Below are 26,901 nucleotides of genomic sequence, written 5' to 3' on the forward strand. Positions count from 1 at the left end.
TCAAGACCTGGGTAAGTTTTTACCATGTGAGATGTCCCTTGAACACTCCCCGCCAGCTGTTGCAACCGAACTTCCCTTAGTTAAACATATATGCCAAATGCTGAAACTAACGAAGGAATTAGGTCTTGGTCAATAGTCTGAATTAGAGTTTTGGGTCTGGAAAGGCTAATCCTAAACTATCTTTCTTGAAAGGTAATCTTTCAATTTCTCTTTTTCTAAATTTTGTTCATTGAATATTTGCTTACAGATTTCTAAACTAAACATGAATTCCTAGGAGGAATAAAAAAATCATTTATCTCCATCTCCGACTTCAATAGTTTAATTGAATTTTCTCATTACCATCTTAGTGAATATGAAACGGTAGTGTTTCTTCTCACAGATTATCTACTTATTCATTTTTTCAATTTTTGTGGAAATTAAACAGAGGATTAAGAGAACCCTTATTGAAATATAATCATTCTATATGCATCTATTTATGCATAAAATCTAATTCTGATGAAAGTCACACTTTTATCATCATAAAAATCATTTATGATGAAAATCACTCTTTCAATATGAAAGAATTTCTTTTATGCATCCATTTATGCATAAAAATCATTTATGATGAAAATCACACTTTTATTATAAAAAATTATCTTTTATGCATATATTTATGCATACAAATCATTTATGATGAAAATCATTCTTTTAATATAAAAGAATTTCTTTTATGCATCCATTTATGCATAAAAATCATTTAGGATGAAATTCACACTTTTAATATAAAAAAATATCTTTTATGCATATATTTATGCATACAAATCATGTATGATGAAAATCGTTCTTTTAATATAAAAGAATTTCTTTTATGCATCCATTTATGCATAAAAATTTTTTATGATAAAAATCACATTTTTAAAAAAAATATCTTTTATGCATATGTTTATGCATACAAATCATTTATGATAAAAATCATTCTTTTAATATAAAAGAATTTCTTTTATGCATACAAATCATTTATGATGAAAATCACTCTTTTAATGTAAAAGAATTTCTTTTATGCATCCATTTATGCATAAAAATCATTTATGATGAAAATCACACTTTTAATATAAAAGAATATCTTTTATGCATATGTTTATGCATACAGATCATTTATGCTGAAAATCATTCTTTTAATATAAAAGAATTTCTTTTATGCATCCATTTATGCATAAAAATCATTTAGGATGAAAATCACACTTTTAATATAAAAAAATATCTTTTATGCATACAAATCATTTATAATGAAAATCATTCTTTTAATATAAAATAATTTCTTTTATGCATCCATTTATGCATAAAAATCATTTATGATAAAAATCACACCTTTAATATATAAAAAATATCTTTTATGCATATGTTTTTGCATACAAATCATTTATAATGAAAATCATTCTTTTGATATAAAAGAATTTCTTTTCTACATCCATTTATGCATAAAAATCATTTATGATAAAAATCACACTTTTAATATATAAAAAATATCTTTTATGCATACAAATCATTTATGATGAAAATCATTCGTTTAATATAAAAGAATTTCTTTTATGCATCCATTTACGCATAAAAATCATTTATGATGAAAATCACACTTTTAATATTTTAAAAAAATATCTTTTATGCATACAAATCATTTATCATGAAAATCACTCTTTTAATATAAAAGAATTTCTTTTATGCATCCATTTATGCATAAAAATCATTTATGATGAAAAACACACTTTTAATATAAAAAATATATCTTTTATGCATATGTTTATGCATACAAATCATTTATGATGAAAATCACTCTTTTAATATAAAAGAATTTCTTTTATGCATAAAAATCATTTATGATGAAAATAATACTTTTATAATCAAAATAAAAATTTCAATATGCTTCCTTCTATATACGTAGAATTTAATTCTAAAGAAAGTAACATTTTTTTAATAAAATATTTTTAGTATGCATTTTTCTATACCTAGGATGAAAAATAACACTTTAAGAATACATATACGATGGGAATTACTCTTTTTCAATAAAAAAGTAAAACTTATTTTTCATAATTTTAGAAAAATTTCACCATAACCTCCTTTGTATGGCTGACCATTTTTTAATTTTTAACTCTCTAAAATTAATTAGAAGTTCACCAAGAGTATTTAAATCATTCTAATGTAAATATTTTCTACTTTATCAAAGAGAAACATTATGAAAAACTTGATTTTATCCATAAATCATTCATCTAGGATAAGAATGGTTGAATTTACTAAAGAAGAGAGGGGAATTCCTTTTTTCAATGAGGCATAACATCATTTCAATTTAGAGAAGACAAAAATCATAAAAAACAATAAAATGAATAGAAAAGAGAAGAATCTCCAACTTACAAAGGAATTTGAGAGCTTTCCTTTGGCTTGATGGTTTGAGGGTTCTACTCTTGTTTGAAACAAGAGTGGCCACCAATCTTTAGAAGAGGGAAGGTCAAAAAACTAATGAATTATGAGTAAATTCACAGTTTTCTGGCTCTTGGGAGATGTAGGGTAACAGTGCAAAAACACTATTAAGCTTCAACAAAGGGGAAGGCTTCTATTTATAGGAAAAAGTGAGCTTCTAACCAAGCCAACTGATTCTAGAATTTTCCAGATCAGTTTGGTCAATTTTTGACCATTTTTTGGTCAATTTAGTTCACTTTTTGGATCTAGTTGAAATAGGAGAGAGGAGAGATAAAAATATCTGATTATTTGGGAGTTTAAAACTCTCCCACACATGTGAAATAGGTGCCTCCTTCATGAGGGGAATTCCCCCATGAGGTGTCAAAAATGCATCATTTCTTCTAAATATCTCTCTTTTTTAACTATTAACCTTGTCCTTAGTCAACTCTTCATCTTATGTGAGTATTTACTCATTTTTGGGGGATTTTCCTTTTATTCTTCCATTTATCTCCTCCCTACATTTGGATAAATCTTATTGGTCCATAGGAACCTTAATTGAAAATTTTTCAAAAATCTGGATCCCTAGGATAAGGCCTCTTGAACAGATTATACTTAATTTCTAATGCACCTTCTGGAAATCTTTTTGAACTTTTTTTTCAGGGGAACTTATTTTAATAAGATGGGAAATTTTTCTATCCAAAAATATTCAAAATCTGAATAACCTCTCATCTAGAACATTTTCTCTCTCTAGGCCAGAACTGGTAGAAACAAGATCTTTTATATTTCTGAAGAGGGATTTAATTACAGGAGAAGATGCTGGACATCTTGAGAGGCTAGGGAGGAATCTTACAATGATGGTCTAGTTCATGTGATCCCTTGGAATTTTTGGGTATGATTTGAGAAATGTAGTTGAATTTGTAAAATATCATACTTTTGAGTTAATATTTCTAATTGGTTGGTTTGAAGGGTGATAGTTTCTTGGAATGGTTATATACTGTAAGATCCCTGTTCCCACTGAGCAACAGATTCGGGATACTAGCAGCGGAAGTAGCACTTCTCGCGCAGGACAGGGGTCCCACATTCGGGGCCTCACCCACGGATATCTAGGTAAGAGACTAATCCGTCGGTTGTTCCAAAACCGAACCCGAAAAAATTTCCTTTACCGGAAAGCACGGGCGATTCCACCAGGATAACTTTTTACTCTAACGTAGTCAAGATCATTTCTGATGGAGCTGATCCAATTACATCTATAAGATACTTAGTCAGTTCAAGGAAGAAACTTGCACTTGGATCATTGGGATCAACGCTTTTTTCCCCATTCAAGAGGCACAGCCGTTGATTCCTATCCATAGAACAGTTACTGTCCAGGATTTTTTTTCTATCGTAAAAAACAAAAGTTTGAGTCTCGATTTACGGATCCATCAGTCCAGCCTAACCCCATCCAGTCCCATGGGTTAGCCAACCGCCCAACCACTGTAGTGATGGGATCCAATTAAAAATTTGGTTAGGTTTTGTCCCGGGTACCAAGGAAAAGAGTTCCAAGGCCCCCTAGCCGGATGTTCATGCAAAATAAAACTAGTCACACCACTCACACACCCAATATGAAATTGCCTTTTTCAACCAGATTCAACCAGTTTAAAACAATCCTTTAATAAAACCATAGTATCATTGATCACCATCTTCCAATTTATCCAATTGATTCTTAATTTTCCATCATTCCTTTATCAGAGTATCTATGGCATCATTGGCAACTAGAACGCTCAGGAGCCGTTTCGATAGTTCCTAGCCCATAATACTTGGCAATATAATCACTTAACAAGATGGACTCTTGTTGAAGATCAGCAAGATCAACCAACAGATCCATATAAAGAGCCATGGACTCATCCATTGAAGACCAGCAAGGTCAATCAACCAGATCCATGCCCGATTTCAGAAAACAACTCCAACTCTGTTCCAATATCTTCCTCGACGCACGCGTGGGTATCCTAGGCGACCCAGAGCCCGAGCACCGTATGGTCAGCACCCTCTAGGATCCTTCGCAGGTAACCTAGCGCTTCACGCATAGGCCGCTTCCTTGGCCCCTCATCCACCGTACCGGAAGCTCACCATTTTAATCGCACCGAGGCTGGTCAAGACCTCGGCCGACCTTGCTACGCGAGACGTCCTTCATTGACTCCCCGTCAACAGTTGCAACTTTCTCATCACGACCTTAATCACAAGACGGTCAAAATGCTCCCCCCAGCATTCTTGACATAAAACAATCATTTACAAACAGCATTTACAAACAGCATTTACAAACAGTTTACAATACAATTTCTATTTTAACTTTCATTTTTCCACATTATCCCTCCTCAATCTACATTACTTATTCCTATTCCATTTATAAGTATTCTCATCCCATCACATCATTTCCATCTCATCACTTCAGATTCCCTCACATCACAATCGTATATTCACATCCATACATCCACAACTATATGCGTACATTCACATCTACATGCATACATCTACATCCCTATGCATACATCCACATCCACATTCACATTCACCTCCATACATCTACATCTACATGCATACATCCACTCCACATTCACATCCACATCTATACATCTACATCTACATGCATACATCCACCTCTACATCCACATCTACGTCTATACACCTACATCTACATGCATACATCCACATCTCCATTCATATCTACATCTATACATCTACATCTACATGTATACATCCACATCTCCATTCCCATCTACATCTATACATCTACATCTACATGTATACATCCACATCTCTATTCACATCTACATCTACATGTATACATCTACATCTCTCCACATCTCTATTCACATCTACATCTATACATCTACATCTACATATATACATCCACATCTCCATTCTCATCTACATCTATACATCTACATCTTCATGCATCCACCCACCTCCACATCCACATCTACATCTATACATCTACATCTACATGTATACATCCACATCTCTATTCACATCTACATCTACATGTATACATCCACATCTCCATTCTCACCTACACCTATACATCTACATCTACATGCATCCACCCACCTCCACATCCACATCTACATCTATACATCTACATCTACATGCATACATCCACCTCCACATTCACACTCACATCCATACCTCTACATCTACATGCAAACATCCATATCTCCATGCATAATAATATTCTTTTAATTAATCTAGGATGATAGTTCCTAGGATATGGTAGGAAGTCCTCTTTTTATGCTTTGAATGAATTTATTTTATGCGTGATTTCTATAAAAATTTTGCCATAGCTCCGCTACTATGACTGATAAATCTCAATTTTTTTCTAAGGGATAAAGCTTATCATTAAGGAAATAATTAGAATGGTCTCTAATTGGGTCATCAATCCATAATGGATTGAATCATCAATGTGCATAAACTAAAAGCATAGCAAAAAGCCATTAATTTGGCCTCAAGCATAGCTTGATTAAGGAAAAGCTTTATGAAAAGCTTCATTTGGATTGAGAATGAGTCATGAGTATGACCATTTCTTGAGTGAGAGAGAGAAATTACATAAAAACCATTAGAATTTAAACATAAATGGAAATTAACTTCTATAGCATTTATTAAATTATGTAACTCTTCACTACTATTCACCAATTAACTTCAATAGCATTTAAAAAACCATACCAATTAAACTTCTCAAGCTTGAGAGGGGTTGAGAAGAGAGAATCATTGAGTAATTATAGAAAGATCAAAATTCAATATACTTACCTTATAATTTGCTTGATTCTTTATTCACGGTAGAGGCCCCCAACCAATCAATTGGTTTAGTATGTTGATGGAGCCACCAATGGGGATTGAAGAAAGAGAGAAGTGTCAAAAACTAGTGAATTATTAAAGAATTCACAGTTCTTGGCTTAGGTGGAGTAACATAGCATAAGACACTATATATTTTGGCTTAGATGGAGTAGAGTAACAAAGCATAAGACACTATCTATTTTGGCTTAGGAGGAGTAGAGTAACAAAGCATAATATACTATCTATTTTGGCTTAGGAGGAGTAGAGTAACAAAGCATAAGACACTATATATTTTGGCTTAGATGGAGTAGAGTAACAAAGCATAAGACACTATCTATTTTGGCTTAGGAGGAGTAGAGTAACAAAGCATAAGATACTATCTATTTTGGCTTAGGAGGAGTAGAGTAACAAAGCATAAGACTCTATCTATTTTGGCTTAGGAGGAGTAGAGTAACAAAGCATAAGACACTATCTATTTTGGCTTAGGAGGAGTAGAGTAACAAAGCATAAGACACTATGTTTTTTTTCAACAAGGGGAGGCTTCTATTTATAGGAAAATTTGAGCTCCTAACCAAACAAACTGATTCTAGAATTTTCCAAGTCAGTTTGGTCACTTTTTGACCATTTTTAGGTCAATTAAGCTAACTTTTTGGAACTAGACTTGAATGAGGAGAGAGGAGAGATGAAATATCTTAATTTTTATGAGTTTAAAACTCATTCAAGCATGTGAAATATGCACCTCCTTTAAAGAATTCCCCTTCCTTACATATGTGTCATAATGGAATCATTTTAATATTGCTCATAGTTTTTTACTAATAAGCCTTGTACATTTTCAACTCTTCATCTTATGTGAGCATTTAAGGGACTCCCCTTCCTTACATATGTGTCATAATAAAATCATTATTCCCAAAATATCTCATATTTTTAATATTGCTCATAGTTTTTTATTAATAACCCTTGTACATTTTCAACTCTTCATCTTATGTGAAATATGCACCTCCTTTAAAGAACTCTCCTTCCTTACATATGTGTCATAATGGAATCATTTTAATATTGCTCATAGTTTTTTACTAATAAACCTTGTACATTTTCAACTCTTCATCTTATGTGAGCATTTAAGGGACTCCCCTTCCTTACATATGTGTCATAATAAAATCATTATTCCCAAAATATCTCATATTTTTAATATTGCTCATAGTTTTTTACTAATAAACCTTGTACATTTTCAACTCTTCACCTCATGTGAGCATTTACTCATTTTTGGGTATTTTCTTTTTACAATTTGGATTTATCTCCTCCCTACACATGGATTGATGCTATTGGCCCATAGAAACCTTAATTGGACCATAGTCTAAAGATTTCTGAAAATCTAGACCCTTAGGCTAAGGTTCTTTATACCTATTTCCAATTAATTCCAATTGCACATTGGAAAATTCTTTTTAAATTTCTGTTTCAGGGAAACTCATCTGAATTATAAGAGATATTTTTCTATCCAAAAATATTCAAAATCTGAATATTCTCTCTCTAGAATATTTTTCTCTCTCTAAGCTAAAACAGTTAGAAACAAGGTCTTTATATTTCTGAAGAGGGATTGATTACAGGGGAAGATACTAGACATCAAAAAGGGGTTGGGAGAGGAATCTTACATTCTACCCCACTTAAAAAACGCGAGATGTCCTCATCTCGCAGCTTGGAATAATTTCGCAAGATGCACGAATATGAGACTTAGAGAAAAATTTTAATCACGATTAACCACCAAGAAAAGTCTTCAAAATAAGAACAAGATTTAAACTTTATTCATTCACGGAACTTATACAGTAAAGATAGAAGAACTCTTTACACTTCCATAAGCCCGTCCATCATATGGTCACAAAAGCAGTCCTCACAAGCTGCACAAGTATAGGGTAACTCATCTATGGGAATGATTCTACTGGTTATTGCCGCACCTATCTCAGTGGTATGAGGTGATCTAACAAAAGGACCTCTGAGAGGCAAGCCAAAAACGGGGTAAAGGCATATCTTCTCATGAGGAAGAAAACACGCCAGTAAGAAGACCCGCTCAGAAAACCCAAGATGCCTTGATCTCATGACACAGTAGTATCGGGGACCCAAACCCAAGGCTTCAATAACCATGGCCAAGCGGACATTATTACGAAAGTACTGCTGACCCCAGGGTGTTACCCTAGTTATGTTTTGATAGGTCCGCCATTTGGTCTGCGCTATAGAAGTTCCTAGGTGAGGAAAAAGTGAGCGCTCATACTGTTCTATAAAGTTTTTCTTCACAGACTCTCTTGCGTCTTGAAGGTGAGAAATCATCAGGGATAAAACTAATTCCTGTTGCCAAGCCATGAAGGAGATTAAGAAAGAAAGGAGATTGATGGGAGTAAGATTACTGTGAGCGACAAGTAAAAGTTACGACTTAAATAAAGGAAGGAGCTAGCGTAACCTAGAAGCCAACGGTAGCTTGCCACTGAAGTTTTACCATCTTTCCATGATTTGTGTTTGACACATTTTTCTATAGAAGGCATTAAGAATTTTGAGATGAGGAGATAAAAGAAACTTGTAGGCTAAGTCACCTACTTTCATTGAATTCAGATATAAGGATCACAATATCTGGGGGATAACTTCTTATACTTCCCAAGAGATAAAGAACTTCTTTTGGGCCGTACTCGAATGAAAACCAAAACCTTGGTATCCAAAACACCGATTCTCACTTCTAAACTCATTGTTTTGAATCCTTAAAATAGGTGTGACTCCTGAGAAGTATTCTAGGAAAAAGGGTCTTCCTTTTTTTTTAAACAGAAACTTTCTTTTATTTTAGAGAGGGAATAATTATAAGATCAGAAAGGGAGATTCTTACTCCTGTATACCTCGAAGGCTGGGGAGGAATCTTACATATATGCACACACACACACACACCCACACACACACACACATAAGCACATGCAAACGTACATGCGTACACACACACATAAGCACATGCAAACGTACATGCGTACACACACATGCGCACGCACACACACACACACACACACACATTTCACACATGCATGCACACACACACACACACACGCACATGCACATGCCATGCACACATAACACACATTTCGACACAGCATGGTGGAGCCTTCCAACTTTATATTTTTTAAAATATTTATTTATATAAGATGTGACATATGTATTATTACCTTTCCTACTACTCATTCCAGCACATGCTCGGTGGTCCTTCACCACCATGACTAGATCTAACATTTTTGAGGTTAATACAACCTTGGATATTCTCTTTGTTCTTGGGTGTTATGTCTATTGGGGATAACCATTCTATGTGCCCTATCTCATAAATGAATCTAGATTTCATGATTTTGTAAATCTCGTGCTTAACCATTCTAGAATACTTTGGATTCATTTGCCAAGCTCTATGCCTTGAGTTGATGGCCATGCTACTTCCATAATGGGAATGGTGTGCTTGACCACCTTCGATGGGGGTGTGCCCTTCATGTCCATATATTTCCAAGAAAAGTAGCCTTGGAATTCTGTGAGTAGGTCAATGAGGTCTTTTTCTTCTTCAGGAGATAGGTCCTTCCCAATGCATATAGGTTTGGGATCCTCTCACTGACAGATCCTTGCCCCCTCCGCGTAACGAATTCGGGGGTGCTAGCGGCGGAAGTGGCACTTCTTGAGCAAGGCAGAGCCTCTCACTCGGGGCCTCACCCACAGATATCAGAACAAAAGACTAATCCCTCCGTTCTTCCAAAACCAAACCCAAAAAAAATTCCCACCAGAAAGCACGGGTGATTCCTTCAGGATATTTTTATTCTAACGTAGTCAAGAGCCTTAACTAACCAAACTGATCCGACCGAACTAGTAAGTCACGTGGTCAGATCAAGGAAAAGACTTGCACTTGGATCATAGAGACCAATGCTTTTTTCCTCATCGAGAGGCACAGCTGTTGATTCTTTTCCATAGAACAAAGACTATCCGGGATTTAATTCATCTATCGTACCATAATAGAATTGAGTCTCATTTTAGGGATCTATCAGTCCAACCTAACCCCATCCAATCCCATGGGTTAGCCAACTGCCCACCAACCACTGTAGTGATAGGATCCATTTAGGAATTTGGTTATATTTTGTCAGGGAAAAGAGTTCCCAAGGAAAAGAGTTCCCAGGCCCCTTATCCAACTATGCAGAGCCAATGCCATGGAGCTGCAGAAGATTGTCCCCACTTTAGAGGCAAACAATGTGCGGGTTGTGGCCATCGAGATTGAAAAGCTTGGCCTTGAGGAGTTTCAACAAGGTGGCTATTGGGATAGAGAGCTTTACATCGATAATGCGAAGAAGATACATTAGGCATTGTCAGTGGGAATTCTAAGTGTGGCTAAGATGCTTTGCGATGTCCGTGATGCTATCAAGAAAGCCATGGCTAAGGTCTGAAGGTGTTTTCTCTATAAGGGGTTGTGTCTGTGTATTCTGATTCTACACCATGGCCTTCACCGCGAGGTCTTCTTCCTCAAGCTTATGGCGATCAATACTGGGCCGCCTTAATGGCAACCAGCAGTAGCACCCCTCCAGCAGCTGGAGACGAACACGCAAGGTGGTGGCTTGCGTGGCAAAAGTATAAAGGATTTTTTTAAAAAGGGAATATCCGAATATTAAGGGAGGCGCAACGTATTTTTTAAATTGGGAGATCCGGATTTTTGGCTGCAAAAAGGGATGGGACTGAATTCCCTGCGAGGGAAAGAGAGGAAAACCAGACAGACGGCGCATACTGTAGGGGGGTGTGTGTAAAAAATCAGAACCAGAGAGAAAATCGACCAGAGATTAAAAAAAAATAGAGGATAACTTCTGTTTGAGCCATGTAGGGATTTGAATTACAGAGGAAATCAAGCTGCATCTAGTGATACGCTTCCTGAAATTTTCGAAAAATGAAGGGAACCGCTGCCAAATTCATGCAAAGGACGACTGGCTGAAGCCTTGGAGAGATGCCTGGGTAATTGTGTAGAAGCTGAGGCTGCCGTTTATGATAACAAGCTGCTGGCGTCGACTGAAGCTGAGGAGTCGCTTGCATCAACCAGAGGAGCTAAGGTGGTCGTGAAGTTGACAAAGGATGATTATCTGAAAGCTGCAGTTTTTCGCCATCCTTCTTTTGTCGCTATTGGTGATATCAAAGAGGTAATATCAAAGGTGGTCGTGAAGTTGACAAAGGATGATTATCTGAAAGCTGCAGTTTTTCGCCATCCTTCTTTTTATCGCTATTGGTGATATCAAAGAGGTAAAGACTCCTTTAGCAATTTTGGCGGCAGAAATAGCCCATAAGAGGCACATCAGAAAATTCTATAATGGTTTTGGAGATTTACTTTAGAAGTGCTGGTGCTATGGATATTGTGGAGGCTCATGCATGCTAGCTGGGAGACCGTCCTTATCCATGAATACGAATACAAAGTAAATTTGTTCTATCTTCAGATGTACATAACCTATAACATCAATGTATAAAGTAAGAGATTGACAATCCTGTGCTATGGATATTGTGGAGGCTGATGCATGCTAGCTGGGAGACCGTCCTTATCCATGAATACGAATACAAAGTAAATTTGTTCTATCTTCAGATGTACATAACCTATAACATCAATGTATAAAGTAAGAGATTGACAATCCTTGAGGATATCACTTGTTGGGACTTAATGAGTAGGATCTATGATGCATTGATGGATTAAAGTTGTTAATCAAGCATGATGCTACCCAATAAACATATGTATCGACAGTTTGGCAGTTGCTCCATTGATGCTCTTATGGGTTGTATTAGGACCCTTGCCTTACAAGGGGAGGTGCTCTTTTTTTTGTGTACATGGTGAGTGGTTACTTTAGTTTGGATAAAGGAAGGTTCGTAAATCTACAGAGGGAGAGAGAGTGAAGCCCTGGGTTCTGCAGACAGACGTGAAAGTTATAACCTTGGATTTTGGTTTGAGCCATGATGCTTATGATGGTTTTTGGTACAACTCATATGTCTTGCTGAGATTTGGTATGTAAATATTATGGTTCCAGCTTCTGCTGGTGGTGCCCCTTGAAGAGTTATATGTTTTGTTTCCTAAGTTACTCTCACAACTAGAAGCCTCGCACTTTCCCAGCTACACCGCCCACGCCACGACAGAGCTTTGGTGAACTCGACGTGAAACTGCTGGGGTGAGAGTGTGGTGAAATACACAGGGAAGCTATGGCTGAGAATCTTGAGGGACAGGGGGTTCATTTTGACCCCAGGGTTATGCAAATGTTTCAGATGTTTACTATGTATATGCAACAGCAGCAGCAAGTTGCTGAGAGGGGGCAAATTTCCACGACTAAAGCACTGCAGTCAATTGTGAAAAAGGTGGATCAATTTGATGGTAAGGACATCACAAAGTACCTACGCAATTACACAAAGGAAATGGAGCCAAACAGGGTGTCTGAGGAGGATATGGTTCTAAGCTTTGAGCTGGTATGTGTTCCTGAAATAAGAGAGTGCATAAGAGGATTACAGGCAGCACATGGTGGCAGAAATTGGGAGGATTTCAAGCTTGCTTTGAAGGATGATTATTTTATAGAGGATTTCGAGCGGGTGACCAAATGAACTTTCTTGGAATGGGGGTCACAAAACCCAAAATGGGAATTTTTGCCACAGAGTTGCTAAGAGAGTTTGAGAAGCGCTATGCACAGCTGTCAAGGATTGAGCGCACAACCTTGGACAGGGAAAAAAAAGAGCTCTTCTTAACAAGCAGCTGGGAAAGATCTCCAAGAAAAACTGAAAATTCTCCTTGAGGATAAGGATACAGAGCAGGGGCTAAAGAATGATTGGAATGATGTCGAGGATGCGGTCACCATGCTAGCAAAGCGGCAGCGAAGGAGGGATAAAATGGTGATGAGCTCGGCAACTCCTATAAAACTGCTGTTATCCCTGAGAATCTACCAAAACCAGCTGCTGCAATCCCAAAGGTAGAAGGGCCGATGTATGAGCTTATTAAGGGCATGCGAGACCTAAAACTGAAGATGTCCAGGATTGAGGAAAAAGGGCTACCATTAGGGCAGGCTTCTATGCAAAGGCCTTAAAGCAAAGAAGGGTTTACATTCAGATGTATATGGTGTGATGACCCAGAACATGCAAAGAAAGACTGTGCTAGCTATAAAGAAGCCCTCAGAAATCAACTTGTGTTTTTCAAAGATGGGAAAATCCACCTTACAGAGACTGGTCTTCCATTAAGCACAAACTTTGGAAAGGGAGGGATGAAAAAGCTGGTTGAAGACATGGTCGCTAGACATGCCATCTCTATGGTTGAGGCAGCAACCTATTGGTCAATCAAAGCAGGAATCTGAGAATGATGAAGATTATGAGAATGAAGATTCTTGGCCATCAACAATGGAGCTAATTGCGTCAAAGAAGGTGTCTAAGCAGGCTTTGCATGAGGCAGGTGACTGTATACGTCTTGAGACTGGCTGGGAAGAGCCTGTGGATTCTTTATCTGTTCATGCCTACATTGCAAAATGCCAGAATAATGAGGCACAGGTAGAGGAAAAGCGTAAGAGAGAAAATGAGGAAGGAGGGCTATCAAAAAGGATCACTCGTGGTAGTGAAAAGAAGGATCCTGGGCCATCACATATGCCTCCACCGCATAGCAGACCTCCACAGGAAGTATCAATGGAAGAAGTGCCAGCTAAAATGAAGCACGAGAAGGAGAAGGGTAAAGGGAAAAGTCCACTCTACAAGCTTCAATCTGATATTGAAGCCGCAAACAACAGACCTCAAAAAGGTGCTTGAAGAGAGGATTCTAAACAGTAGGGTGGAATTTACACTAGGGAAAGTCTTGGGGATTGCAAAGAAAGAATTCCATGATGAGATAATTGATATTATACGAAGGAAAATGCAGTCCATAATTGAATCTATTCCATCACAAGAGGAGACAAGCACTTCCAAGACTCATGGAGTACAGGTACAGCAAAAGGAAGAGAGAGAGAATGTGGTGGAATGTAATCACTCTGCTGAAGGGGCACGACAAGTGCGCTTTGTGGATGAGGATGATGAAAAAGAAGTTCTTACAAAGAGTCATTACTCCAAGAGCCATTGGGCAAGGGCCACCACTGAAACCCTTGTCAAGATAGGTGACTTGGAAGAGCCGTATGTCGCTCTAATCGACCATGGGTCTGAAATAAATCTTATGGCTAAAAATCTCTACAACAAATGTAAGTGGCCAATGGATGTAGATCATGGGTGGATGATTAAAGCAGCTAATAACTCATCTGGAGAGCTCTATGCAGCATGTCCAAATGTAAGGGTAACTATAGGGGATGTGAAAGATGATCATAACTTCTTTGTTCAGGAGATGCCATCGTATCCCCTCATCCTTGGGTAACCCTACATTATAGCTGTGAGGATGGAAACAAAAGTTTTGGATGATGGCTCGGCATATGCAAGAATAAGGAGTAAAGATGGTAAGAAAGCTGTTCAGTTCTTGACAGTTTGCATTAACCATGAAAGGAACCGTGAGTCTCTTCGAGCACAGTCACTCTCAAAGATAAATAGAGAATTCATGAACTACAGGGAGATGAGGGATTTTGGCCAGGTGCCATTGTAAAGCGGGATTCCAATGGTACAAGGGAAAATGAGTTCTCGTAGGACTCAATCAATGTAAATAACTTTTCAGCAAATTTTCAGGGATTTTCTAGCTATGGGTCATTGGTCTTTGTAAAAAGCAAGGATTTGAAGTGTGGCATGCGTCGACATGTACAAAATGAACAAAAAAGTCTTGAGCAGTGTGGTCTTTTGGAGAAGAATGAGTTTATTTCAGGGGTGCTTGATGAGGTATCATTTGTGGATACTATGGGTGTGCTTTTTGCAATGGAAAGAGCATGCTTACAGGGTGAAAATGAGATGATAGAGGTGTCATCTATGGGGATGTATGATATAATCCGGGAATTTGAGGGGATGGAATGTAAAAACATGAATTGTGAGATGGATGCTCACGTTGATACAAAGTATAAAACGGTTGCAAAAAAGGTGAAACCAGTTGCCTTGCCCTTGCCACCAGGAAGCAAGGAGAAAATAGATGAAGCCTCTATGCAACCAAATCTTAGAGATCCAAAGAAAATTGGGCATAAGTTTACACAAGAAACCCGAAAAGAGCTGAAGATTGGTGAAAAGGATTTTCTGTTGCCAGTTGAAAAGGAATGCTTTGAGGAGATGCTTGTAAAACATGGGAAAGCCTTTGCTTTTCAGCCGCATGAGATAGGCTGTGTTGATCCAAGTGTAACAGCGCCAATGGTGATCTTCACTGTTCCACATGTGCCCTGGAACCTGCGGCGGCGGCCGATTCCAGTACCAAAGGCTCTCTTGCCAAAGCTGATGGAATTACTAAAAGAAAAGATCAGGATGGGAATTTTGGAGCCATCATGCGCTCCATACTCCAACAGATGGTTTACCGTGCCAAAGAAAAATGGAACATTGCGCTTCATTCAAGACATGCAACCTGTAAACAAGGTCACAATCAGGAATGTGGGAGCAGGTCCGATTGTGGACGAGTTTGCAAAAGCATTTGCAAGGAAAGCTACATACTCTATGGGTGATCTCTGTATTCGGGATATGATCAGTTCCAGCTGGATATACAAAGCAGGGACTTGACCACAATGAAAACCCCTTTGGGATTGGCAAGGATGTGTACCTTACCACAAGGAGCCACCAACTCAGTGGTGCATATGATGAATGGAATGAATAAAGTCTTGCGAGACTTCATACCACAAATAACTATGCCTTTTCTGGATGATGTGCCAATAAAAGGCTGTGATGAGAAAGATAAAGATGGGAATTTGGATTCGAAGGGGTGCCGCAAGTTTGTGGCAAATCATATAAAAGATTGTGATATGATTCTATCCAGGCTTGAAGAGGTGAATCTTACTTTGTCTGGATCGAAATCAGTGTTTGTTGGGGTTGGTGACGTGCTAATTGTGGGGCATCTTTGTAGTACTAATGGACGCCGACCTTGTCCAGCCAAGATAGATGCAATACAAAGAATGAAAGAGATATGCATTAATGTTACAGAGCTGAGGAGATTTCTTGGTGCATGTGTCTTTTATGTTATATGGATCCCGCATTATGCACATGTGGCAGATCCTCTTTATCAACTTTTGAGGAAAAATAAAAAATTTTTGTGGAGTGCAGCACATACTAAAGCTATGCGGAAGCTGAAATATCTGCTTCAATCATCACCTACTCTAAGGAAGGCAGATTATGAGTGTGGCAGGCCTGTGATTGTTACAATTGATACTAGTCCTACTGGGATAGGATGGGCAGTAGGGCAAGATGATGAGGATGATCATAGGTATGTAATCAGATTTGGAGCAAAGGTACAGTGAAAATATCCGCAGATCAAGAGGGAGTTATGGGGAATAGTCACTGCTCTAAAATGTGAAAAAGAATATCTTATTGGGGCATCTGTACTTGTGGAAACTGATTGCTTGCCACTCTTTGGGATGATTGCAAGCTGCACCACTCTTTGGGATGATTGCAAGCTGCACCACTCCAGATATCGCTATGCTTAGGTGGATTGCCTATATCAAGTCACTAAATCCTGAGTTTGAGCATATTGCAGGAAAAGATAATCTAGTTGCAGATATGCTATCAAGAGCCAAGTATGAAGATGAAGAAGGGATGATTAGTGACATTGATGATGTAGGTACAAAGTTCTATACTACTGCATATGCAAAAGGGCACCATACTTGCTTATCAAATGCACTTGAGTCTTTTACTGAGGAAATGTATGAAGGAGATTGGTTGCTTATTGGTCAATACTTGAGTACTTTGACAAGACAGAAAAATTGGTCTGACTCAGAATTTAAGAGGATCCGCAGAAAAGCATATGGGTATTTTCTAAAGGATGGCTACCTGTGGAAGCATCCTAAGCAGAGGAATGCTATGCCACAGAGAGTCATATGTGATAAAGAGACTCAAGAGAAGCTCATGAAAGAATTCCATGAGAGTCTCTAGGCTGGACATCGAAGTGTGTGGGCCACCTTTACCAAAATAAAGGAAAGATATTGGTGGAAAGGAATGTACAAGGATATTTCCCAATATGTGGAAACATGCATGGTATGTCAAATGTACTCAAATGTGCGACATCGTGATGGCTTGCAACCAACCTACCCACCTGCCATGCATTACAAATGGGTAGTGGATCTAGTTACAATGACTTTGGGAATTTGGCAGATGCGGTACATAGCACTTGCAAGAGAAGATTTGACAAATCAGGTGGAAGGGCGTGCTCTTAGAACAAAGAGTACGGAAACAGTATGCAAATTTCTCTTGGAAGATGTGATTTGCCGGTATGGTTGTGTTGGGAAAATAACAGCTGACACAGAGGTGAGCTAGATGTTGAAGAAGCAAGGGAATTCTTCTCTAGAATTGGCATCAAATTGGCCCTAACATGTGCTTACAACCCTGAGGGCAATGGTAAAAGTGAGCGAGGACATCCTCCAATCATTAAAGCTTTGGCTAAGGCATGCAGAGGAAGAATGCGAGAGTGGCCAAGGCTGCTACCATATGCCTTGTGGGCTGACCGTACAACTCATAGCTCAGGATACATGCCTGCAGAATTAATGTATGGTCAGAAGCCAGTAATGCCAGTTGAAGAAGGAGTTCCAACTTGGAATGTATTACCCTGGGTGGAAGAATTGAATAGAGAAGACCTCCTTGCATTGCGAATAAGACAGCTGGAGAGGAGGCCTGAAGATGTAGAGCTTGCTAAAGCTCGTTTGAAAGATGCAAGGTTGAAAAATAAAGAAAGATTTGATAGAAGACACAGACTCCGGCCAAAACCTATTGAAGAAGGTGATTGGGTCCTAATGTATGATAGTAGTCTTGCAACCAGTTTACTGTGCAAAGGAATTTTGCAAAAAGATGGTTTGGCCCATACATTGTCAAGCATGTGCATGGAAATACCACGTATACCCTGTGTGAGCTTGATGGAACATAGATAAAGAATCTTGTAGCAAGCAAAAGGATCAAGATGTTTAAAAGAAGGCATGACAGTGATCCTTTTGATTCACAGGAGACTCAGGATGAGAGGCTTGACAGTGATAGCATGGATATGGTTGAAGAGGAAGAAGATGATCTTCCTGGTAATGTAGAAGATGAAGACGACATCCAGATATATGTGGATCTTAATGATGATTTGGCACATACCAGAGGATGTGCAGGTTTAGAGGGGGTGGATGTCGTGCCATGGCACGTCTATGGTGTGAAACCATGCATATGAGGCCATCAAATGCAAATCCACAGATGCATGGGATTAAGTGCCATGACTTGAGTCATTATATGATGCCTAAGTACATATGTTCATATTGTAAATGAGGTTCAATAAGACGAGCTGAGACTGAGCCAGGTCTCAAAGCCTCTGTACATAAGTGTGGTGTGAATTATGGAGTTTTATGCTTATGGTAGACCTTGTAGTAGGGAACACCCTTCTCAACATGTATGGAAATGTGAGAGTATGTATGATGTAAGGATTGGCTTTGAAAGAATGCCCTTTTGAGATATCGTGTCTTGGAATGCCATGATTTCTGTGCTTGCTCAGAATCGATATAATCAGAATGCTTTGGATTTTTTTTCCAACTGATGCTACTGGAAGGTTTGATGCCAGAAGATTTCAAGTCAGGAGGGAGTTCAAACTTAATACCTCTACTAGTTGCTGCATTTGCTGCTCGCCTCTTCTTCTCAATGCGCCCTTTTCCATCTCACACACCCTCTCTCTCTCTCACAGATATGGCTTCCCAAAAGGGTTCAACTACTGTTGCCGATGCTATAAAAGACATTGAGCTAGAAAAGGTGCAGGGTGCTTCAGAAGCTAAGTTTGTGAAAGTGGGCTCTTTTTGGGAGAATCAGTACGTTGTTATCCACATTCTTCGGAGATTTGGGTGCAAGCTAGCTGCAGAAGATTGTCCCCACTTTGGAGGCAAACAATGTGCGGGTTGTGGCCGTCAAGATTGAAAAGCTTGGCCTTGAGGAGTTTCAACAAGGTGGCTATTGGGATAGAGAGCTTTACATCGATAATGCGAAGAAGATACATTAGGCATTGAAAATTAAGTCAGTGGGAATTCTAAGTGTGGCTAAGATTCTTTACGATGTCCGTGATGCTATCAAGAAAGCCATGGCTAAGGTCTGAAGGTGTTTTCTCTATAAGGGGTTGTGTCTGTGTATTCTGGTTCTGCACCATGGCCTTCACCGCGAGGTCTTCTTCCTCAAGCTTATGGCGATCAATACTGGGCCACCTTAACGGCGACCAGCAGTAGCACCCCTCCAGCAGGCAGCTGGAGACGAACACGCAAGGTGGTGGCTTGCATGGCAAAAGTATAAAGGATTTTTTAAAAAAGGGAATATCCGAATATTAAGGGAGGCGCAGCGTATTTTTTAAATTGGGAAATCCGGATTTTTGGCTGCAAAAAGGGATGGGACCGAATTCCCTGCGGGGGAAAGAGAGGAAAACTAGACAGACGGCGCATACTGTAGGGGGGTGTGTGTAAAAAATCAGAACCAGAGAGCAAATCGACCAAAGATTCAAAAACAATGGAGGATAACTTCTGTTCGAGCCATGTAGGCATTTGAATTACAGAGGAAATCAAGCTGCATCTAGTGATACGCTTCCTGAAATTTTCGAAAAATGAAGGGAACCGCTACCAAATTCATGCAAAGGACGACTGGCTGAAGCCTTGGAGAGATGCCTGGGTAATTGTGTAGAAGCTGAGGCTGTCGTTTATGATAACAAGCTGCTGGCGTCGAGACTGAAGCTGAGGAGTCGCTTGCATCAACCAGAGGAGCTAAGGTGGTCATGAAGTTGACAAAGGATGATTATCTGAAAGCTGCAGTTTTTCGCCATCCTTCTTTTGTCGCTATTGGTGATATCAAAGAGGTAAAGACTCCTTTAGCAATTTTGGCGGCAGAAATAGCCCATAAGAGGCACATCAAAAAATTCTATAATGGTTTTGGAGATTTACTTTAGAAGTGCTAGTGCTATGGATATTGTGGAGGCTGATGCATGCTAGCTGGGAGACCGTCCTTATCCATGAATACGAATACAAAGTAAATTTGTTCTATCTTCAGATGTACATAACCTATAACATCAATGTATAAAGGAAGAGATTGACAATCCTTGAGGATATCACTTGTTGGGACTTAATGAGTAGGATCTATGATGCATTGATGGATTAAAGTTGTTAATCAAGCATGATGCTACCCAATAAGCATATGTATCGACAGTTTGGCAGTTGCTCCATTGATGCTCTTATGGGTTGTATTAGGACCCTTGCCTTACAAGGGGAGGTGCTCTTTTTTTTGTGTACATGGTGAGTGGTTACTTTAGTTTGGATAAAGGAAGGTTCGTAAATCTACAGAGGGAGAGAGAGTGAAGCTCTGGGTTCTGCAGACAGACGTGAAAGTTATAACCTTGGATTTTGGTTTGAGCCATGATGCTTATGATGGTTTTTGGTACAACTCATATGTCTTGCTGAGATTTGGTATGTAAATATTATGGTTCCAGGTGGTGCCCCTTGAAGAGTTATATGTTTTGTTTCCTTGCTGGGATTTGAAAGTTACTCTCACAGCTAGAAGCCTCGCACTTTCCCAGCGACACCGTCCACGTCACGACAGCGTGCGCACACACACATAAGCACATGCAAATGTACGTGCGTGCACACACATATACACATGCACACACACGCACACACATGCACAAACTCTCTCTCTCTCTCTCTCTCTCTCTCTCTCTCACACACACACACACACACACACACACACACACACACATTTCACACATGTACATGCACACACATTTCACACATGCACACATTCACACACATTTCACACATTTACATGCACACACATTTCACACATGCACACACGTGCACACACACACATGCACGCACGCACGCACGCATATGCATATGCACATGCACATGCACACATAACACACATTTTGACATAGCTCGGTGGAGCCTTTCAACTTTATATTTTTTAAAATATTTATTTATATAAGCTGTGACATATTTATTGTTATCTTTCCTACTACTTATTTCCAACACATGCTCGGTGGTCCTTTACCATGGTTGCATTAACAGTTTTTAGGTTAATGCAAACCTAGATCTTCCTATTGTTCTTAGGTACTATGACTATTGGGGATAACCATTGTGTGTTCTCTATCTCATGAATGAATCCAAATTTGATGATTTTTTTAATCTCGTGTTTGACCCTTGTAGAATAATTTGGATTCATGTGTCAAGCTCTATGCCTTGATGACCGTGCGACTTCCATAATGGGAATGGTGTGCTTGACCACCTCCAGCAGGGGTATGCCCTTCATGTCCATATATTTCCAAGAAACGTAGCCTTTGAATTCTCATGCTTGACCCTTCTAGAATACTTTGGATTCATTTGTCAGGATCTATGCCTTGATGGGGCCGTGATACTCTTCCATAATGGGAATGGTGTGCTTAACCACCTCCGGTGGGGATATGCAGCTCATGTCCATATATTTCCAAGAAAAGTACCCTTGGAATTCTGTGAATAGGTTGCTGAGGTCATTTTCTTCTTTAGGAGATAGATCCTTCCCAATGCATACAGGTTTGGGATCCTCGCCAGATCCTCCTAAGGTGACCTCTTTAATCTCAATCGATCCATCATAAGATGTCTGAGGCTTCTCATTAGGGGTTCTCTTTGCCTTCTCAAAGTGTACAAAGAAGGCACCCACATTGTATGTTTTGAAATGCTAGGCACCCACATAGAAACTCTCTTTTAGGGTGCGCTTAGCTTCCTTTTCAACTTCTGCTAAAGCTTTCTTCTTTTCTCTTCTTGTAGAGCAAGAAGAGTTTTATGGACTCACTTGATCCAATAGGGTCGTCTATCTCTATGATAATTATCGTGACAAGAATTTCAGAAAGATTGACCTCTTTCTTCCACAGTGATGGAAAAAGTCTACATGTGAGTCTATGGCTTCGACATATCAAAGCCAATGGTCTTCTTTCCCACCTTGGAAAAGATATAGGTCATCCCTTTTTATCTTTTAGGTCCTTGAGCTGCCACCTCTTCAGTGGCTCTTTCCTTTTGACGCCAACCTTTAAAGGTATTATGCCAAAGGATGCTTCAAAAGGGGTTCCGTCAGGGATATTCCTTCAAGAAGTTATCAACACGTCTACAACATGGCTCAAAGTTCTTATGATTTTCTGAGTACAAGGTGTTATATGCAAGGTCGAATCAAGGATTCCTTCCAAGAATCTCCGAATTAATTGTTCATCAGAGAACTTATTACTGTCTGAGTGAATGTATCTCACTTTTCTATTGGTAAAGTCTTATGGATTCTTTCTCTTGCTATTTGACATGGTAAAGGTGATCAATTGGGTTCCATTGGTTTCCTTGCAAGAGTACACAATTGTGAAAGCAATCTTCGAAGAGTCTAAGAAGTGGTGCAAGGCTAGTTCATACTCTGGCATGTATGCTCCTCCTAGAGTTGGATCTAACCTAGAGCTCCCTAGTCTATGCCATATGGCTCCCATGGTTGTGCATTTGCAATAGCTTAGATATACTCCTCTGCCACCCTAGTGGCTTTAGTGGTTGCTATTGTGGACTCTATAGTCATTACTTGTACGACGAGGGTCAGATGTAGTGAGGCCAGAGGAGACAATGGTTCTCCAAGCTATTCTGAACACACCAAAGTTCATGTTCTATGAGCTGGCCGAGCTAAAAGCAACTGTCTCAGCAACCATTCATGTTGTGGTTCTAGGAAGAGCTACTCCTTTCTCTACCGGATTGATGCTTCTCATTCTTAAGCTAGACTAGTTAGCACCCATACTAGGAGTAGATTTCTCCATGCTAATATGGTTAGTACCCATATATGGAGTAGATTCCTACCTGCTTAGTCTTTTATGGGGTGATGGTCTTTGACTTTGCTAGTCCATTTGATGAGTCTTTGACCTGTGATGATATTTCTAATGATGTCTACTATAAAACTCCTTTGAGTAGTTGTAGGGGGAGTCAAGCACTCTAATTTCATGGTCCATACGCATCTCTGAAAAATAGGTTCCCAAGAATAGGCCTCACTCAAGCTAGCATCCTCGCCTACCACTCAAATTCTCATTTTCTATGGCTGCTTACCACCTACGGGGTTCCTAGGATTATGAAGCATGTAGAGATTTCTCTTGAGAGGTTTATCTTGATTCGGTGTCATTTGAGGCAGTCTCCTCAAGCATGGGATTGCATCCAAAAATCCTACCTAACTTCACGTTCATGTAAGGGTGATCATCGTGAGAGGGATGAGCACCCCTACTAACACAAGTCCAATAGTGGTCCTAGATATTCTGAATTCAAGTGAAATTTTTAAAGGTTTTGTGTCTATTGGACTTATGGACGTGCATTCACAAGTTGAGTATGCGCGTTTTGAGTAGGAATGTATGTGGATATGTAAGCGGGAACATGCATGACCAAGTCCTAGTTAGAGCTGTGAACATCCATTCACAATGTTGGAAAGTCAGAACATGTATGGCCAGGTGAAATCTATGGAGCTATGAATGTGCATTCCGAGTTAGTAACGTATGTGACTAAGAAAATTAGGAATGTACATGACCCAAGTAATGTACATGACCAAGGAACTATGAACGTGCACTTATACATGAGAACATGCATTCATACGTGAGAACATATGTTCCTACTTTGACACGTACGTATAGAATTTTGACAAGTCTACCACTTGCAATGGTGGAAATCAAGGCCATGTGATGGTCAATTTTCAACCATTTTTATCATTACAAGTATTTATGTGAATAATATTTTCTATTGTACAGATTTCCCATGTCACACTTGTGAATGTGCATATTGAGGCTCAGTCGAGCACATACACAGCCAAACTAGAGAGCAATTTTTTATGTTTTGGCCTAGAATCTAGATTTTGCTCTGTAATCGTGTATATTTTTGGATTTTTTATGTGATGACATGCTTTAGCTTTTCCTAACCTACCTAATGATGGCCTTAAAATCTAGATTTTTCTCCTTGATGGTGCATATTTTTAGATTTTTTATTTGATAACATGCTTTAGCTTTTACTAACCTACTTTATGCAGCCTAATTATGTTTTTACAAAGATTAATGGTGAGATTAATTCCTATGATGAATAAAAACTCAAAAATTACAAATGCATGAAGGAATCAACTAAATAAAAGGAAATAGAAATAGAAACCTACTTGTAGCCATGCAACTTGAGCCTGAAGGGTTGCTCCATGCTCCAAACAAGGTAAGAAAATTAAACCATAAAACATCAACAAACAAAGGTTAAAACCGATGGATTTGCACTCTAATCGGGGTATAACAATACTCCAAATTCAAAGTATAGCAAGGGGGTCCTAAGCAAAGGCACTTCCCTGTGGTGCCAAAAGATGTTCATGGGAGAGAAAACTCAATCCTTTCAAGGTAGAGAGAAGAAGAGGAGAATGCACCAGTCATACAAGTTTGCACCTCAAGCCACTCCTGGGTAAAGTAACTCTCTCTTCTTGGGTCCTCAACCTTACCTCCTTTGTTGTCACCACAAATGAGCTTTGGAATGCATGGGAAGCAAGGACAAGAGAGCTATAGAAAGATCAACCTCTACTTCTATGCCACAGTGAGTGAAAGCTTGAGGGAGTAGATAAGAGAGAGAGAGAGAGAGAGAGAGAGAGAGAGAGAGAGAGAATGAAATGATATATTAACATCTTCAGAAGGCCAAAATGACCTATGAGACCAAAAAGGTTACAACAATTGGTGGATCTGATACAATGTCTGTGTAAGAAAAGCTAAAAACAACTAAACAACTAACTGAAACTGAAACTGAAACAACTATGAGGAAAAGTACGGTACTAGGAGCTCCTAATGGATAACATCTGGGAGGAAAACTCCGGCAAACAAAGGTAAGCATCATACACATCACTATCCAAAGATGTCTCTCATCGGTCGATGGCGGATATCCTCAATGTCCTCCATGGTGAGTACTCTGACTGGACGTCTCCCATGCCATGCTAGTATGGTCCTGATCCTCTGTTGTAGTCTCCGCCCCGTCGGTGTCGAGATGGGCCTCTCATCTTGGGGCACATGGACCGCCCCAGCTCTATAGCCCGATCGATCAATGTACCTCTGTGCGGCTATACTTTGGGGCTAGCTGCAATGCCTGCTAGCCTGACTGCTCAATCTCTGGTTGAAAGAAGTCTGTAATCTACCTCTATAGGTGTCTCTCCCTCTCTGATCCCCTCCCTCTCAAGAGACCCTCTCTATGTCTACAAAGGTCCAACAAGTATAATCCGAGGCATCTCTAATCCTGGTATCTCATGACTCTAGAAAGTGGTCCGAAACCCTCTCTAAACAGGTAGTGAAAACGGCCTTGTATCTCATAATATACTAGACAATGACATATGTAATGTAACTCTCTAGCTCCATCTGGCACAGCTGAAAAATCCTGGTCTCAGCTGGTAATCTGCCAGTCTCAATCTCTAGCTGGTGTGAGGATGTGCGCATCTGACCAATAGCACACCGTACCCCATCAGAAAGATGAGTATCCATGTAGCTGGGTCTAATCACAAACCCGATGCACCTCAAAATATGTAAGTCTACCACGTGCGATCATTAGGTGGGGTTTTTTTAATCCAAAATATTGGGTAAATTTACAGAAATACAATTACAAGTGGGGTATTTTAATTGTACTTTGGAAAAAAAACCGTAAGTTTATAAAGAAAAAGGGGTAGTTTTATTAGCTCAAAATTCACAGATAAGGGGATTTTTAAATACCGCTTGAACGCACGTCGTAGGAGGGGCTTCCATATAGTGGACCCCCCGAGGAGCAAAATAGCATATAGCAATGTAGAGATATATGCCCATCTCTGCCCTCAGTCTAACCCACATGTACCTAGCCTGCTCATCTCTGCAGACTATATGTATCAGTGGTGGTTGTAGCTCCTCTCTAAACAATACTGCCACTCCTCCTGAACTCTCCTGTCCTCTATGCTCTAGACGAGTCTCTTGTCTACAAGCTCTCTCCCATCGGTATCCACTAACATGTGGCATGGACTGTCCAGGAGCCTGATGCATCTCACAGTAGAAGATGATGTCCCTCCCAGTAAAACTATCCTCCCCTAAATCAAGGCGTAGAGATCCATTACAATTCCAAGTAGCAACTTTGAGTGTAGTCCCATAGGTCTCACGCCGTCATGAAGAGCGCCTCTCCATAATCACCACTCTACCATCTCTATAGAAGGCCACTTTCCCTTTCTCTCGGGCTGCCCTTATCTTTGGCATAACTTCTTTCATGTGGGCAAGTTGTGAGAGTGTGAGGTCATCTCCAAGAAGAGAGAGAGAGAGAGAGAGAGAGAGAGAGAGAGAGAGAGAGAGAGAGAGAGAGAGAGAGAGAGAAGCATACTTTAACATCATCACTTACCCACAGAATCCCTAAGCATGCATGCAACAAAAAACAAAAGCATATAAGCAACTCAATAACAAGAACAAGAAGACTCAAAATCAATTATTAATGAGAGAGAGAGAGAGAGAGAGAGAGAGAGAGAGAGAGAGAGAAGCATACTTTAACATCATCACTTACCCACAGAATCCCTAAGCATGCATGCAACAAAAAACAAAAGCATATAAGCAACTCA

The sequence above is a fragment of the Cibotium barometz genome, chromosome 65, assembly GCF_041138505.1.
Source record: "Cibotium barometz isolate CiBa-2024 chromosome 65, ASM4113850v1, whole genome shotgun sequence".
Taxonomy (NCBI): Eukaryota; Viridiplantae; Streptophyta; class Polypodiopsida; order Cyatheales; family Cibotiaceae; genus Cibotium; species Cibotium barometz.